Here is an 18,971-nt window from a genome sequence, read left to right on the forward strand (position 1 = left end):
GTTTCAACTGAAACAAGTCTCCAACTGCCAGGATGCTCAAACCACCATAAGTGACAGTACGCCCCATGATTTCTTGAAGTCTCAAGTTAATGAAGTTCATCATATTCCGCCCAACCATGGAAATTTCATCAATGATCACAATCTTTAAATCATGAAAACGAGCTCACATGGTATTCAGTTGTTGCAAATCCAGAGGTTTGAAATTAAAACCTTGACTGACTGGTATACAGAAAGCAGAATGTTTTGTAGAGCCACCTATGTTATGAGCAGCTTTTCCACTGGTTGCACACAACAAAACCTTTACAGTATTTGGGTCCTGATCTCTGAGGTGATTGAAGTATTTAAGGAATGCTTGGTAAAGAGTTTGTCTTCACCTTATGGAGAATATGTTAAAAGAAGGTCTTTTGGTCAGGAATTAATTGGCGTACAGTTTCAAGATATTGATCATTCTCCATTTCATTGTGAGGCAAATTGTCATTAGCAACACGTTGTCTAGCTGCGCCTATGTCTTCCCCAATGTCATAATCTTCATAGTGAACATTCACACCAAGACCAGGATCAAAACAACCATACATATCTGTTGTTGTGTTGCCCTCTTCTGCATCAATCATATTTTGATGATGACCTTCAGGATGAACCAATACATTTGTGTTCTCATCATGATAGGTACTCTCAGAAATAAGTGTCTCATAGGCATCTGAGTCAATTTTCTCATATTGCAACATGTTCATAGATATTTGATTTATTTTGGCGCTGTAGCTTTCTTCAAATGTCTCAAAACTGTGCATTAAGTCATATACTTCATCTCGCCAATGGGTGAAGAGCATTATCTTCTCACGATAATCTTCCTCTTTATTGTCATTCAGTGCTGTACAATGACTGTAAATAACTTTTTGTTTCGAACGTTTTCTCACTTGTGTACCACATGGAAACTGTATTATTTTACTAGTAGCACTGCCCTCATCTTCAATTTCAATTCTCTCTACTTCCAAATCATCATCATGATCATAATCATAGTCTGTCTCTGGCAATTCCTCAACAATATCAGTTGATGAATATGAAGCCACTGACACATTCTTTTTTCGTTTGCACATTTCATACCAAGCTACAAAATCAGCGAGTTGTGTCCCTTGTAATGGCTGCACGTTGTTTTTTCGTGTCACAGATTTATAAAATTTAAACAAGTATGGGGATTAATATTCATCAATGGCGTATGCGGATTGGATGCTTTACACAGCCAAACAAATGTGTGAGGATTATTAAGGTTTTAGTTCTTCCAAGTGGTTTTGTGAAACTGAAAATAACTCTCAGGTTAGCCACGTGTATCTTGGCTATATTACTGGTATGTGGTGTCATTGAATCCAACCCTGACCCTCCTAAAACCGATGGCACCCGGCGAGCTGCAACCAAACAGAACAGGGGATCGGGAAGAGCTGCCGTAAGTGACCAGCAGGAAGTGTATCAAGGGGAGTCGCCCCGACCCCTAAGGCCATCCCAGGAAACACCCATTATGGAGACGCGGCAACGACGTATATCGTCATACACCACTCAGACAACAGCGCATGCACCATTAACCTCGCACACCAACGTTAACAGTTCACATGAACCTTCGCACATCATACAGGGTAATGAAAAAGGTCAGCCTAGTGAAATTTTTGATTTCCTTAAAACAATGAAAAGCGATTTAATCACTCAGAACGAACGTGTCTCTAGTGACAGTAATGCAATTAATCGCAAAATCGATGACGTTCTTACTACGGTACAGGAGCTAAAAACGGATTATCATGAACTGAAACAGGAAAACATAAAACTTAATAATCAGATGTCAGAATTACAGACCAAGCTTGATCAAATAGAAAATCAATCAAGACGCAATAATCTCAGATTCACTGGCATTCCAGGAAATATTAACGAGAGATGGGATACTACAGAACAAAAACTAAGGGAATTTCTTAATACGACATTAAAATTTGGTCAACAAGCTGAACAGTTTGAGATTGACCGTGCGCACAGAGTGAAATCAAAGGACCCTACATCATGTACAATTATAGCACGCTTCAATAAATTCAAGGACTGTCAAACTATTATTGACAAAGCAAACACTGTTTTCAAAGGTATGCGCAATCCACAATATCTAGTACAACAGGACTATAGTGACCGTGTAAAAAGACACCGGCGAATACTAGGGGAGCGAATGATCCATGAACGCCAGCAGAACAAATATGCGTCCATTCGTTATGACAAGTTGTATGTGAATGATTCTATTTACAAGTATGATGATAACAGTGATCAGATTGTTTTCATTGGTAAACGCTCATTCACAAGACCACGTGTTAGATCACCGCATGGAGATGAACCCGTTCTCGATGCGAGCAGACCATTGGCTACGATTCGGCGCGAAGACCGTGACGTTGGAGCACGTGGTCCATCAACACCAATCAGCGATGTAACGGAAAAAACCGATGATGATATTTTCTCCGATTCGACCACGGACTAGGAATTAGGCCGAGGCACATTGAATACGTACTCAAGTGGAACCACACATGTAAACATTGTCACGTGGAACATTGGTGGACTAAAGAAATATAATGATAAAATTAGTGTAAAGCGGTTTTTAAGTTCATTTGATATCATTTGTTTATGTGAAACATGGAGCATGATAACAGGCGAATTCGATAGTTTTTTAGATTCATATTTTCATTTTGATAGTGTTAGATGTATGATAGGTAATGCTAAACGTAATAGCGGGGGAATAAGTGTATTTATTAAGCATTCTCTGTATACATTGAACATATTCAAACGCTTATTTAAGCATTCTGAAGATTGTGTTGTTTTACATGTCAACTTATCGTCATTATATCAATGTAATGATATTATTATGTATTTCGCATATGTTTCGCCAGAAGGTTCCACATATTACGATAGGAAAACTGATAAAAATGGCATATTACAGTTGTTTGAGCATTTCGAAATTATTAGACACGATTATGCAGATACTTTATTATTATTGTCAGGTGACTTTAATTCTCGTACTAAAGACTTCTTAGATTTTATACCCAATGATAATCTTAACTATGTATTTGGCGATGTAGAATATGAGGGGAGTTATTTTGAAATGCCACGAAACAATAAGGATATGATACGGGGGAATAATTTTGGAAAAACACTAGTTAATTTTTGCTGCATTTTTGACGTTCATATTCTAAATGGTAGATTCCCGAGCGATTTAAATGGAGAATTTACATGTTTTTCAAATGATGGTGTCAGTACAGTCGATTATATGATAGCTTCCTCGGACCTTTTTCAATATATTACAGATTTTAAAGTGTTAAATGCAGATGATTCTGATCATTTTCCAATCTCATGTGTGTTAAACCTGAAGTCCAAGGAATTATCGCAAACTACGGTTATGACTGATAGCATAAATGCGACTAATGATAGATACAAGTGGCAAAATAATTTGTGTGATACCTTTATAGAAAACATACGTAACTTATTGCATGCTCGTAATGCTCTTATTTTACATTCAATTGACGATGGTATAAATCAATGCATAGAAGTACTGACAAAAATATACTATGATGCTGGAAATTGTATGAAAAGCAAAATTAAATATGTGTCAGACCAACCTCCATGGTGGGACGAAGAATGCTATCAACTTAAACAATTAAAAAACACTGCCCTACGTGCATTTCGTCATTCTAATAGTAACAATGACCTTAAAATATATAAAGATAAGCGCAACGCGTTTAAAAACTGTTGCTGTGTGAAGCAATACGATTATCAATGTAAGAATAGATTTAAATTAGTAAACAGTGCAAACCCAACATCATTTTGGAAGCAATTGAAACTTGGTACAAAGAAATCGAAAGCTGTGTCTAGTATTGCTGCCAATGACTGGCACGATTATTTCAGAAGCCTTCTCTATGATGAAAATGCAGTATTGGTTGATCCGAATAGTGAAAATATTCATGATTTTATAGACGAAAGTGCTAGCACACTTAATGATCCTTTTACTTTATCGGAGGTAGAATCATCTATTTCCAAACTAGTAAATAATAAAAGTTGTGGGTTAGATGGAATTCCGTCTGAATTTTATAAATATACATGTTCTGATATAGGACCTTTTTTTTGTTATTGTTCAATAAGATTTTGTCAACAGGCGTGTTTCCACAATCTTGGGGACAAAGTATAATATGCCCTGTTCATAAATCTGGGTCAAATACTGTACCAGGAAACTACCGTGGTATATCAATTACAAATACCATGTATAAGATATTTTCTGGTGTTGTAAATAAAAGACTTTATAATTGGGCTGAGCAAAATAATAAGATTGATGAATGTCAAGCTGGGTTTCGTCGAAATTATTCCACGGTTGATAATATATTTTGTTTACAAGCTATGGTTCAGAAATACCTTTCAAAAAAAAGAGGACGCTTTTACTGTTTATATGTTGACTTCAGTAAAGCTTTTGATAAAATTAACCACGTAAAACTATTTCAATCACTTCAAAATTTAGGTGTATATGGTAATTTTTAAGAGTCTTGAAATCTATGTACTTTAACTTTAATTCATGTGTGAGAACAAATGGTGGGGTAACTAATTCGTTTCCCTGTAATATCGGTACGAGGCAAGGAGATAAATCAAGTTCGACAATCTTTATCCTCTTTATAAATGAGTTATCTGCTCTTTTAAGAGAGAAGTGTGGGTCTGGCATTTTCATCACCAACGATATACCAGATATAATATGTTTAATGTTCGCAGATGACATTGCAAATTGCGCCGAAACAACATTAAAACTACAGCAGCAGCTCAATACGATAGATGAATTTTGTCTTAATTCCGGTATGGAGGTGAACCTTGAGAAAACAGAAATTATTGTATTTAGAAATGGTGGACCTCTAAGGAGCTATGAAAAATGGCAGTTTCGTGAACTTAACGTTAAAACTACTTCAGTTTAAGAGTATATGGGACTTCTTTTTACCCCACAATTGTCTTGGACATCAGCTAAAGAAAAGTTGTCGGCTCAGGCACAAAAATCTATATTTGCAATTAAACATTATCAAAAGCCCTTCGGTTATTTCCCAACCAAAGAACTTTTTAAGATATTTGATTCCATGATTAACCCTATTTTATGTTATGGTTCTCAAATTTGGGGATATGAGTTTAGTCCAAGTATTGAGTCTGTACATAATGACTTTTGCAGGAAGCACCTTTGGGTAAATAAGACTACGAACACCTGCATGGTTCTTGGAGAGTGTGGTAGATTACCATTGTGTACATCATATTTTTCTAATTGTATGAGATATTTTTGTAAATTACTAAGAATGACCAATACTAGATATCCGAAACAATGCTATTTAATGCTTAAATCTCTTGATGAAGTTGGACGAACTTGCTGGGTAACAAATATTAAAAACATGTTGTTTACATATGGATTTGGATATATTTGGATAACTCAAGACGTTGGAAGTGTTAACGTTTTTTTAACAATCTTTAAACAGAGAATTATTGATTGTTAAAAAACCAAAACTGGTTTGAATCTGTAAATAATTCTGGTCGCTGTTCTCATTACAAAAACTTTAAAACACTGTTGAATGTTGAAAGATACCTATCAGTAGCTATACCATTTAAGCACAAGATAGCACTTTCAAAATTTCGATGTTCAAACCATAAATTGAGAATAGAAACTGGTAGGCACCAAAACATACCAAAAGATGATCGTATATGTACTTTTTGTTATGATAACGAACATTTATCTGTCTTAGATTGTGAATATCATGCATTTTTTGTCTGTAGAAAGTATGACAATATAAGAAGACAATATTTGTTTAATTGGTACTCTGCTGGTACAGATTTAAATGACTTTTATAGCCTTATGAAAACAACTAATTATGAGACTCTAAGTAAGTTGTCTTTCTATGTATATCATCTTCTTTTAGAAATTAAAAATTAAAAGGATATACTCATGTTTGGATATATGCTTAAATTCCTTTTCTTGACACAACTCGTATATTGTTTGTTTATTATGTATGTCACGTATTTTGGGCCGGTGGCCTTTGATTACTTAATAAATTTCTTGACTTGACTTGAATCAGCGTAGCAAAGCTTTTTCAACTGCTTTGGGCGCCTTTTATACCTCTTAAGAACGCTGTCAGATTCCACATTCTTTGATTTTCCAGGAAGTTCTTTAAGCTCTGAGAAAGACTTCAGAAGACCGGTTCTATCATCAGGCATTGAAGTGTCAACAAACACAACATCTCTTGTGCTTCTTCGCAAAGGCATCTGCAAAACTAAATATACCGCCTCTTGGGCACCAAGCTCAACACTGGAAAGGAATTGATTACCAATTCTTCTAACCTGTTGCTTTATATTGATATCCATCTCTCTTGCCTCTGTGCATGCAGCTTGTAAGGGTTTTGAAAGTCCACGCTGGCCTTTTGATATGTAACAAACAATGTATGACACACAGGCAAATGGGTCAAGTATATATTGAATATCCATGTTAGCCTCCCAGGAAGTCATCAATACTTTGTTGTAATTGTTTATTCTAAACTCTGATAGTGAACGCTTCAAGAAAACCTTTGGTCTTTTAATTGTTGAGCGGATAGCCATCAAGTACTCCTCGTAAGTCATTTTTATCTGAGCAAGGAATTCTGAAAATGGTAAACACGCATCAGATTTTGACTTATACATTGTATCAAGGTACAACATTATGTTCTCATACCTTTCTTTCCATAGCGATGCATTGTCATCTTCCACCAATGGGTAGGCCACAACAGTTTCTGGCAATGGAGGTATCGGAAAATTGAACCTGCACACATTCTTACCTCGTTTCCTACAGGTTTTTGCATGTCTATGGGTCTGGTAATTGATCAAAGTTGGTATTGCTTCATCCTTGTGACATTTCACATGTCTGTCCACAAATTCAGAAACTATGAAATCAGAAACTTTTCCATGAATAGGTGCATCTTTAATCCAAATAAGCATGTGTATGTGGGGTGACCCTCTCTGTTGAAATTCAACCCTATAAAAGTAATCAACTATTTCTCCGACTGGCTGTTGTTTGTTCATTAAAACATGTTTAATGAATGTTTGTACACGAAAGTCAAAATACCTTGCACAAGTGACAGGGTCTTTTTTAATCAGCATGCATTTCTCATGCCATGTCAAGGGCTGAATTTCTGGTGCTGACATTTCTTTACCACATACTAATTTCATCAAAGAGAAAAGCAATGGCTCCCATTTTGTTTCTGCAGCAGAAAAATAACAAAACCAAGTTGGTATACCTAACTGTCTTATCATAGCAAAAACATCTCGTTTGGCATTTTCCCAATATGGTGGTGAACCACGATGGGTGCGAAGAACCCTATAGCCATCATTTTGCATTGTCAGCCTATCCACAAATCCTGGAGTAAGAATATCTCCTACTGTAATGCTTGCACCCTTTGTTTTACATTTACGTACAGCTAGTGAAACTTTGTCTCGAATTTGCTTTATCTGCAGTCGCTTCAATTTGTAAAAAATATTAGGCAAGCAAACGACTACTCTTTGGTCAATATTACGGAGCTCCCATTTGCATATTGCACTAAAATGAAGGGGCACAATACGGGCATTGTTGTCTGTTCGTGGTTGTCTGCGAAATATGGAAGGAAAAGAAAGACACAATATTTGATTAAATTCCCTGAAATCCACCGACGGCAAAAAAGTGTCAATGTTACCCGTCATGCGCTCAGGGAAATCATCATCTTCTGTCCAATCATCACTTTCAGCATTAAAGTCCATTCCTGCAGTTGTTTCAGCCATGCATGATGGTGCTGTTTCATTGTTTTCAAGCCATGTTTCATTCACAACAATCCCTTCATTTCTAAATAATGAACTGCTGTTTACATGCCATTTTGCAGCATCAAAAACTTTATTTGGCCTAACATTTTCAAATGCTACATGATGTTTGTACGAAAGATTGCGTTTCAATTTCAGCATAATTGTTTCTGTATCATTTATCATTCTTGGCAATGACTTGATTGTACTGTTTACATCTGTTGGTACGTTCACAACATTACCTTTCAGATTCAATTGCCCTCCTCTAGACAGTGTTTGCAATTGCATGAATGGTAATCTCGGTGAAACCAATCTTTCTTACAAATTTGAAAGATCTAATTCTTGTGGTTTGTTTGGAAATTTAAGACCATTGTTCAACCAAAGCTGGGGTGTTTTTCCCAATTTAATTGCCGTTAAGCAAGTCTGACATATCCATTCCTTTCCCTCAACACTCAAAAGCTTGTTCAGATATTTCTGAAATGTGTATAGATACATTGGAAGCATTTCTGACAGAATGACGAAAGAATGTTTGAGTACAACAGAAACATACATAATCTGGTCCATGTGAAACCAGTCTTTTGAAATTTGAACAAATATCTGTGTCATTTGAGTTCTGGTCTAAGCATGTTTTAGCTGTTGATGCATACCGGTCATCAATCATATTCCTGAAAGATGTGCCAATCATCAAATCCTGCAATGCATGTTTCTGGTTTGAATGATTTTCTGAAGTGTTCAATGAGTTCTCTTTCTGAGGAACCCTTCTGGTTTGTTCTTTTATTATGAATCCTTGCTTGTCATCAAGTATGTGGATAATAAATTTGCAGTATGTCCAATGTGTTGACATTGAGATAGAATGCAAATCAAATTGCAAGGTATCAAGGTCAGTTCCACCAACAGATAGTGCCAATGAACAAAAGAATTTGCACAATAATTGGACTGACTGAACTTGTCCTATTACACATGTACCAGCTGGGCAACACAATCCAACAACATTTCGAGCATGACTGTCAAATATGAAAAATGATGTCCCATCAAAGTGTATTCCAACCGACAAACCACCAAATACTAAAATCAAATTGGCCGCTGAACTACACGCTTTATTTAAGGCATCTTCTAGTGTGAAAAGATTTTGCCCATCAACTTGAGAATTGTTTTGTAAAATACCAGAGAATACTGCTTTTTGACTGACATGGATAGTTTTACCCTTGTACAAAATTTGTTTCGGTATATTACAAGGATCAACTGGTCCAGAGCTGGCAACAGTTGCATGAATTGCATTGTACAAAAAGCTCCCAGCAAACATGATATCATGCAAATCTTCTTTTTGCATCTGAGCCGGTGCTTTGAAGTACTTTGAAGTTAACAAGAACAGTGCACAACACATTGTCGACCTCTCGCATTTTCTGAAAGACATTCGGCAGACTGACTAAAATCAGCTGATCTCAGTAAGGAAAACATATTGGTATCACATTTACCAAAAAGATGCGAAATATTTTAACTGACTGAAAGACATTTACATATAGATGAATATATCGCACACTTACAAGTTGTCATATGTTTATTTCAAGCCATTTTAATGCGGTTCATCTTTCAATATTCTTTATAAGGCTGTACAATCAAATACTGAAGCTATGATTTGCAGAACCGATAGCAATTCAACGCCAGTATCAAATTTCTAACCTGTACACCTAAAGTTACCAATATCAAATTTCTAACCTGTACACCTAAAGTTACCCTAAAGCCATTTTATGCAAAACTGAAAGCTGTTAAACTCCAAGATCAAGTCATAAAGTTGTTAAACTCCAAGATCATGAATGAAAGCCATTCAACTCCAAGATCAAGAATGAAAGATGTTCAACTCCAAGATCAAGAATGAAAGATGTTCAACTCCAAGATCAAGAATGAAAGCTGTTCATCTCCAATATCAAGAATGAAAGCCGTTCAACACCAAGATAAAGAATGTAAGCTGTTCAACTCCTAAATCAAGAATGAAAGCTGTCCAACACCAGGATCAAAAATGAAAGTCGTTCAACTCCAAGATCAAGAATGAAACTTTGAAAGCCGTTCAAATCCAAGATGAAGAATGAAAGCTGTTCAAATTCTAGAAGATTGAGAATGAAAGCCTTTCAACTCCAAGATCAAGAATGACGGCCGTTCAACACCAAGATCAAGAATGAAAACCGTTCAACTCCAAGACCAAGATCATATATAGTTCAAACTCAGTGTTCAACTCCAAGATCATAAATTGTTCAACTTCAATGTCATATATAGTTCAAAAACAGTGTTCAACTCCAAGATCATATATATTTCAAACTCAGTCTTATACTTCAAGATTATATATTGTTCAACTCCAAGATCATATATATTTCAAACACAGTGTTCAACTCCAAGATCATAAATAAAATTGTTCAACTCCAAGATCATATATAGTTCAAACTCAGTGTACAACTCCGAGATGATAAATTGTTCAACTCAAAGGTCACATTGGTCAACTCCAAAGTCATATATTGTTCAACTCCAAGATCATATATTGTTCAATTCCAAGATCATATATTGTTCAACTCCAAGGTCATATATTGTTCAACTCCAAGATCATATATTGTTCAACTCCAAGATCGTATATTGTTCAACTCCAAGATCATATATTGTTCAACTCCAAGATCGTATATTGTTCAACTCCAAGATCGTATATTGTTCAACTCCAAGGTCATATATTGTTCAACTCCAAGATCATATATTGTTCAACTCCAAGATCATATATTGTTCAACTCCAAGATCATATATTGTTCAACTCCAAGGTCATATATTGTTCAACTCCAAGATCATATATTGTTCAACTCCAAGATCGTATATTGTTCAACTCCAAGATCGTATATTGTTCAACTCCAAGATCATATATTGTTCAACTCCAAGATCGTATATTGTTCAACTCCAAGATCGTATATTGTTCAACTCCAAGATCATATATTGTTCAACTCCAAGATCGTATATTGTTCAACTCCAAGATCGTATATTGTTCAACTCCAAGGTCATATATTGTTCAACTCCAAGATCATATATTGTTCAACTCCAAGATCATATATTGTTCAACTCCAAGATCGTATATTGTTCAACTCCAAGGTCGTATATTGTTCAACTCCAAGGTCAAATATTGTTCAACTCCAAGATCATATATTGTTCAACTCCAAGATCGTATATTGTTCAACTCCAAGGTCGTATATTGTTCAACTCCAAGATCATATATTGTTCAACTCCAAGGTCATATATTGTTCAACTCCAAGATCGTATATTGTTCAACTCCAAGGTCGTATATTGTTCAACTCCAAGGTCATATATTGTTCAACTCCAAGATCGTATATTGTCCAACTCCAAGGTCATATATTGTTCAACTCCAAGATCGTATATTGTTCAACTCCAAGGTCGTATATTGTTCAACTCCAAGGTCATATATTGTTCAACTCCAAGATCGTATATTGTTCAACTCCAAGGTCGTATATTGTTCAACTCCAAGATCATATATTGTTCAACTCCAAGGTCATATATTGTTCAACTCCAAGATCGTATATTGTTCAACTCCAAGGTCATATATTGTTCAACTCCAAGATCGTATATTGTTCAACTCCAAGGTCATATATTGTTCAACTCCAAGATCGTATATTGTTCAACTCCAAGATCATATATTGTTCAACTCCAAGATCATGTATTGTTCAACTCCAAGATCGTATATTGTTCAACTCCAAGGTCGTATATTGTTCAACTCCAAGATCATATATTGTTCAACTCCAAGATCATATATTGTTCAACTCCAAGATCATATATAATTCAAACTCAGTGTTCAACTCCAAGATAACAACAATGTGCAAAATGAGGATAAATAGTTATTCACTGATGGAAAAAAACTATTCGACAGCTAGTGAAAACACATATATCTTCATACATATTTATTAACAGTGGTGCACATCCAGTAAAATGGTCCCTTAGAGTACATGTACAAAATTGTGTTGTCCTAAAATTGAATAAAATACATTCACAGTAGATCAATGGTCAATTGAAATGAAGTCATACAGCTTGTGCAAAGTAGGTGACCTTTGTTGACAAAGAACACAGGCTATGAAGATCATGAACACATAAGCCCAAAAAATGTAAATCAATTCCTTTCAAATTTGCTCGATAAATTAATCATCTATGTGAGAAATAGCGATAAAAGGCATAGGGCAGACATCAAAATTAACATACACATATTAAAACTGAGAGGCATTTCCTGTCATTGAGTCCTGCTCAGGAAGTTGCCATGTTCTAAATCTAATTGCAGCGGTTGTCCCACATTTACTAATACTAAGAAGTATGCAAACACTACCTCTAAAAAGCTGTCAACACCTTACTAAAATATTGGTGCTTACTCGGGATTTCCAAAATACTAAACTACATTCATCAAAATACAACTACGCAGTAGGTCACCTGAGGTCACGAAACTCTGTAACCCACGAAAGTCACGAATGCATAAATAAACGAAAATCAAAATGCACGTAATCAGAATTAGCAATATGAACGACACAAATTCACATCATAATGTAAACAAATTAGATAAGAGAATAAACACACAGGTTCATGATTTAGGCCGCTTAATGTAGGTCACGTACATAAACAACGCACATTGACAGCATGTAAACACAGATATTTGCACAAAAAACAATATACAGTGTAAATAATAAAGCAATTTCATTCACTGTCATGCCACGCACACGTAAAACCGTTCGTGTGTAACAATCTGATTATAAAATACTTACAATACACATTTAATCCAGCTGATATCCATGAGACACTCTTAGGCAGAGCGCTTACAAAATGGCGACGATCGAAAGTTGAAATGACCATGCTAAATATAGGTGTAGTAATCTGTATAATATACTTTATCGATATACGGTTTCCAAAAAGCATTCACTTCGTTCGTTTGTTTATTGATCAGTAAAATAGTGTTTACATATCATTTCATTTTTAAGGAAATTTTTGAATTGTTTGGAATCGATTAATCAATTATGGTAACTACTTCTTATAACCGACTCACACCTGTAACAATACATTTAGTTTTTCGCCGTTTTCGAGCGGTTGCGTATAAATATTTTGTATTCATTTTGTGATTTTATCAGCTGCATTTTCAGGGATACGCAAAATGTACGAGTTCAAATGTACATTACAATCCATCAATTCAGATTTGTTGAAGTTTAAAGATGTCATGTGTATTCAACTATTCAATGAGCGCATTATTTCGACCAAATTACCGTGTAATCATTTGTAGTAACGATCTGATGTGCCTACTATGAACGTGGCCCTGAAGGGCCCCCGTTCAAAAAATGCAATAACGAACTCCAAAAACTCTGAAATAGATTAACAGTTATTTTAGAAGCATGGCATGCTTTACATAAGGCCGATGGAGAAAGGAGATACAATTAGGTAGACAATCAGCTTAATATTTCATTAGTTTCTTTATTACTCTGGCATTTGGAAGATGGTAGATACTCCTATGAGAAATACCAGAAATTGTGCTTCTAGATACAGGGCATTTTTTTGTCATTTCTTCAGCAACAGATTACGCTCGTCATGAGTAAATGCTGGTTTATAGTGTGTTAACCAAAGAATACACGTAAGGTATAAATAATAAGTTAAAAGTCTTGATCCATTTTTATCGGTTATGCTTTCTCCAGCCTTTCATGAAACTTCTGACGACCTCGCCAGTCAACGTGCTTTCTTATAACAGCGTCTTTGGAAATACAATTTTCACATAAATCTAATTTGCTGCTGTGAAATTAGTGAACACCTAAATTATATCATAATAAAACAAAAATAAAATGTTTTGTCTGAATTTCGAAACACGAGAAATTAAGATGTCGGATACTCATTTTACGTCGTTATTGTCTTTAAATTCGCTAAGATGTGACATTTTGTTTCGGTTACTTTCTGTTTTCGAACGGTAGGGAATTCAAACATACGTTAAATGAACATATATCACGCGATGTTGTACTCAAGAAAACTGTAGCCACAAATTACCAAAGGAAAATGATGCAAACAGTTTGTCAAAACAATGAAGAAGTTATCAGCTTTTTTGAAAAAAATAAAGTATACAAAAATGTTGCACTATGATTATTGAAATAAACGAAAGAAATGAACAATGCAACAAATTTTAGGAATGTCAATAATTATTAAGGGAGGGTACTCTTTCTACTTGCCGAATGTTAAATTGTCCGCCCTTCTTTATTTTGGCGCCTTTCTCACATGTTCTTTAGTTTTAATCCGGTTCGAACGTGAATTCATATGTAGTTAAAATGTTCGAAAACCTACTATTTATCTATACTCGTATAGTAATATTATTGTTTTGTAACGCCATCAGCTGTAGTGTTTTGTAACGCAATGTTATACAAAACACTTCAACACAGGGCGTTACAAAACACTACAACACAGGGCGTTACAAAACACTACAACACAGGGCGTTACAAAACAATACAATACAGGGCGTAAAAAACACTATAACATAGGGCGTTACACAATACTGCAACACAGGGCGTAAACACACTACAACATAGGGCGTTACACAATACTGCAGTGAAGGAGGTTACAAAACACTACAGCACAGGGCGTTACAAAACACTACAACACAGGGCGTTACAAAACGCTACAATACAGGGCGTAAAAACGCTACAACATAAGGCGTTACACAGCACTACAGGGCGTTACAAAACACTACAACACAGAGCGTTACAAAACAATACAACACAGGGCGTTACAAAACAATACAATACAGGGCGTAACAAAACACTACAATACAGAGCGTTACAAAACACAACAGCACATGGCGTTGCAAAGCATTACAACACAGGGCGTTACAAAACACTAGAACATAGGGCGTTACACAACACTACAGTGAAGGACGTTACAAAACACTACAACACAGGGCGTTACAAAACGCTTTTCTCACATGTTCTTTAGTTTTAATACGGTTAGAACATGTATTCATATGTAGTTAAATTGTTCGAAAACCTACTATTTATCTATACTCGTACAGTAGTATTATTGTTTTGTAACGCCATCAGCTGTAGTGTTTTGTAACGCAATGTAATACAAAACACTGCAACACAGGGCGTTACAAAACAGTACATCACATGGCGTTACAAAACACTACAACACAGGGCGTTACAAAGCACTACAACACAGGGCGTTACAAAACACTACAACACAGGGCGTTAAAAAACACTACAACACAGGGAGTTACAAAACAATACAACACAGGGCGTTACAAAACAGTACAACACAGGGCGTTACAAAACGCTACGACACAGGGCGTTACAAAACAATACAACTCAGGGCGTTACAAAACAAAACAATGCAGGGCGAAAAAACCCACAACAACATAGGGCGTTACACAACACAACAACACAGGGCGTAAAAAAACACTACAACATAGGGCGTTACACAACACTACAGTGAAGGACGTTACAAAACACTACAGCATAGGGCGTTACAAAACGCTACAACACAAGTCGTTACAAAACACTACAACACAGGGCGTTACAAAACACTACAACACAGGTCGTTACAAAACACTACAACACAACTGGCGTTACAAAACACTACAACACATGGCTTTACAGAACACTACAGCACAGGGCGTTACAAAACACTACAACACATCGCTTTGCAGAACACAACAGCACATGGCTTAACAGAACACTACAGCACAGGGCATTACAAAACACTGCAACACATGGCTTTACAGAACACTACAGCACAGGGTGTTACAAAACACTACAACACAGGGCACTACAAAACACAACAACACAGGGCGTTACAAAACACTACAGCACATGGCTTTACAGAACACTACAGCACTGGGCGTTACAAAACACTACAACACATGGCTTTACAGAACACTACAGCACAGGGCGTTACAAAACACTACAGCACATGGCTTTACAGAACACTACAGCACAGTGCGTTACAAAACACTACAGCACATGGCTTTACAGAACACTACATCACAGGGCGTTACAAAATACTACAACACATGGCTTTACAGAACACTACATCACAGGGCGTTACAAAACACTAGAACACATGGCTTTACAGAACACTACAGCACAGGGCGATATAAAATACTACAACACATCGCTTTACAGAACACTACAGCACATGGCTTAACAGAACACTACAGCACATGGCTTTACAAAACACTACAACACATGGCTTCACAGAGCACTACAGCACATGGCTCTACAGAACATTACAGCACAGGGCGTTACAAAACACTACAACACAGGGCTTTACAGAACCCTACAGCACATGGCTTAACAGAACACTACAACACATGGCTTTACAGAACACTTCAGCACATGGCTTAACAGAACACTACAACACATGGCTTAACAGAACACTACAACACATGGCTTTACAGAACACTACAACACATGGCTTTACAGAACACTACAGCACATGGCTTTACAGAACACTACAGCACAGGGCGTTACAAAACACTACAACACATGGCTTTACAGAACACTACAGCACATGGCTTTACAGAACACTACAACACATGGCTTAACAGAACACTACAACACATGGCTTTACAGAACACTACAGCACATGGCTTTACAGAACACTACAGCACATGGCTTTACAGAACACTACAGCACAGGGCGTTACAAAACACTACAACACATGGCTTTACAGAACACTACAACACATGGCTTTACAGAACACTACAACACATGGCTTAACCGAACACTACAACACATGGCTTTACAGAACACTACAGCACATGGCTTAACAGAACACTACAGCACAGGGCGTTACAAAACACTACAACACATGGCTTTACAGAACACTACAGCACAGGGCGTTACAAAACACTACAACACAGGCCACTACAAAACACAACAACACAGGGCGTTACAAAACACTACAGCTCATTACGTTAAAAAATACAACAGCACAACTATAACATAGGGCCCTTCATAACCATTCTTCGACAATTAACTTTTTACTGTCGTCTTTAAGTAACCAGCGTTTGTGCCGAGGTTTTTCACATGTGAAATGGTGAGTTTTTAATAGAGAGAGATGGTTTATTTTGAATACATGTTCAATAAGCCACATGGCCCGTGAGAAAAACAAAATACACGATTTAACATTTACAAATGACATAGCAAGTGGAGCACGTTAGGCTTGTTTGAATTTTACTATAGATTTTACAGCTAACGAAGGACATGGTAAGAGAAAACGTAATACTTAAAGGTGCAAGTCGACATCATATACGGAGAAGGTGTTCATATACCTATACTACTACATACAGTGTCAACAAAGTGCAACATAGAAATCTGAGAAAAGTGAAATTTTTACACATTGTACATTTACACATTTCAAAAACGAAATTATCGATCTTCAATACATACAAATCAAAGGACAAAATTACCAATACATAAAATGAAATGTAAGGCAACATATTACAACAGTAAAAACAACAAGAAGAAAAAAATGGAAAAAAGAAGGTTGTTTATATTTGTAAACTTTTTCTAAATTTAAAAGCCTTATCTACGTATGTGCATAACTTTCTGAGTTTAGTAATATTAGTACTTTCGAAGAGTTGTTTAAGTTTATACATACTTGGATTGGACCAATAATATTTTGCAATGTATCTTTTACGGAGTTCAGTATATAAATTACATTCTATCACAAAGTGATATTCGTCTTCCAATTTATTGCATGTAATACACTTTCTGTCTTGACGTGGAATACAGTTTGGACGATGCCATCGACCTGTTTCAATAGACAGATTATGAGATGAAAGAAGTAACCTAGACATTGCTATGGTTAAACTATTACATACGTTAAATTTTAAATAATACTGAAAGCCAAAGGAAACAATGGATTTAAAGAAAGTGCTGCGTGGTGAATTTTCAATTCTCGCGTTCCAGTTTTGTACATTTGTATCACACAAACGTTGTTTAAAAATTCTTACAAAAACATTTGCATCACCAACACCCTGAGCTACCCAAACTTCATAAAATCCTAATGATGACAATAAATGTTGAAGTAATGTTACCCACGACACCTTATTTGGAAGCAAATCAGCATCAGTTTTTAAAACTTCGTAGACAATTTTACAATACTTCAGGTCGTCACTAGTTAGAATCTTTAGCCAGTACTTAACAATTCTAATATATCTATTGTATGCTAAATCAAATCGACCGAGTACACCGTAAACAAAATCATTCTGTGAACAGCGTTTTACCTGAAGAATGCGTTTGCAATACTGTGTATGGATACGTTCGATAGTATTTGCCTTATGAAAACCCCAAACCTCGCTAGAGTAATTCAAAATAGGTACAATCAGCTTGTCAAAAAGGTCTAGTCGGTGTTTCACGCCCACGTTAGGAAAATTGTATAAATATTTATTAAGTTTAAAAATAGCTTTTTGTGCTTTGCCAGCTAGAGTTACTTCTGTTTTACTAAAAGAACCACCCGAGGAAAAGACAACACCTAAATAAGAAAGAGACCTGACTATTTCAAGAATTTCCCCATTGAATGAAAACTGTAGATTCCTTGGCAAAATGCCACCCTTTCTGAAAACAATTATTTTGGTTTTCTAATAACAAAATGTATAATTGATCGTAATCTTTTTGTCAAAGTTAAATGATGAAATATTTTGAAACAAAGCAAAATCATCGTGAAAAAAGTGAAGATTATTTTTGTAATTATGTAATTATTTACATCTTTTCATGATTACACTAAAACTAGTTGATCACCATGTTTAACAGCTTGTCCCATTTTTTGTGAATTTATATTTTGAATAGGACGGCATCACTTTTGTTTATTTATAAATCTAAAAGCGTACCCGACAACTGTAATTTTGGATTTAATGTTTGCTTTTTCTTTCTAGTTTTGCCGACAATGGACAATGACAGACATTATGCAAATTGATACATAGATAGTTCAATCACACTTGATTTCGATAATTTTAGCGTACATTTTAGTAACATGTACTTTGCGTATGTACCGGAAGTTTATATCCGATGATTTTTTGTTGAAAACGCATAGTGCTGAGAAATGTAAACCATTCACACAATACAGCAAGGGTCATTCGAGCACTAAAACTATTGTAACTG

The sequence above is a fragment of the Mya arenaria genome, chromosome 3 (assembly GCF_026914265.1).
Source record: "Mya arenaria isolate MELC-2E11 chromosome 3, ASM2691426v1".
NCBI lineage: Eukaryota > Metazoa > Mollusca > Bivalvia > Myida > Myidae > Mya > Mya arenaria.